Genomic DNA, 1,592 nt, shown 5'->3' on the forward strand with positions numbered 1-1,592 from the left:
AGCGTCGTACGACGAAAATCGGATGCAGGGTGAATTCAGGCATATGTGACGGCACCCTTAAGCCTGATTTATAATGGCCGTAACCGTTAACTTATGCCGGTGCCGGTGTAAAGTTCAACCATAGGATTTCAATGCTTTCGTTCATACCAACTTGCCGTATTAGTACGGCCATTATAAATCAGGGGTTATAGTGATATATGGGCTATGTTCCAAAATTGAATGCCTGTACTAAAAATCTATAGTGCACGTAACGTAAACTGTCGCATTTTCAGTGTTGGCAGTAAATTTGGAACACAGTCATGGTATTCTTGGATCTGCTCGCATTGCTTGCACTTTTTCATTCAGCAACACTGCAAAGTGCGAACGGTGAAGCGCCATTTGACTACATGGCTGAAACCTACGATGTATTATACTCCAGCATGATACGTGCCCAACCCTGCTTCTGGGTAAAAAGTTATCGTCCGGACGTTCATTCTGAATGCACCCCAGCATAAGTTTTTTTTGTGTGCCATGGCCCTAAACAGCTATGGTCACAATACGGCTGCTTCACTTAGGAGAGAATACCCAATCAGAATACAAATCAGACTGCTAATCAGAAACTCGGACATCAATGTCGGGTATTTTTAAGGCGCATTCACATGCAAGTATCAAGCAGCGGAAGCAACAACCAATCAGCTGGAAGATACGGGCAGTGGTGTAAAAAAAATATTTTTTACGCCACTGTAAAAACCGCCTCGTTGATTGGTTGCTGTTTCCGCTGCTTGATGCCTGACGCTTGCATGCGAATGCACCTTTAGGTTTGTTCGCGTCGCATACTCCAACATATTCCAATATGCTCCACCATAGCTCTTACTCACTCCAACGCGCTTGTTACAATGAATAGGAGCTATGGTATGACTCTGTTGGAGCATGTTGGAGCTTGCGACGCGAACAAACCTTTTATATATAAAACTTTTGGGGATACCACCCTTTAGGTTTGTTCGCGTCGCAAGCTCCAACGTGCTCCAACATGCTCCTACCATAGCTCCTACTCACTTTATCAAGCGCGTTGGAGTGAATAAGAGTTATAGTAGGAGCATATTAGAATATGTTGGAGCATGCGACGCGGACAAACCTTTTATCCTGCGTTCGGAAACATCACCTGGGTGTCCCTGTGTATCATCTTATCCTTATTTAATATTAGGTGAACAAGGATAAAATGATGAATACACGGTGACACTCGGGTGATGTTTCTGAATGCAGCCTTACATGTTCATTGGTTACCGTATTTACCGCGTAGCATTTTGCCGCGCGGCAAGCAACGGCTAGCGTTTTTGTAACTGTGTGGCGTGTCCATTGTACTGGAGCAAGGTGTCTGTTGTCATCTGTGTGTCACGTTTTATAATAAAACGTGTTGTGGAGTAAAGTGATTAACGAAATATATTTTTTTCATAATTCTGCATGTTTAAGAAACGAAACTGTATATACACACACAACGAATTCTATTCTGTTGTATTTAATTCCTGTTTTGGTTTCACCTAAAAAACATTTTTCTCACATTCTTTGACAATGGCATGTATTGGTTCTCTCTCAACAGTTACTGATCTCGAAGA

This window comes from Mycetomoellerius zeteki, unplaced genomic scaffold (assembly GCF_001594055.1).
Source record: "Mycetomoellerius zeteki isolate Tzet28-1 unplaced genomic scaffold, Tzet1.0 scaffold83, whole genome shotgun sequence".
NCBI lineage: Eukaryota > Metazoa > Arthropoda > Insecta > Hymenoptera > Formicidae > Mycetomoellerius > Mycetomoellerius zeteki.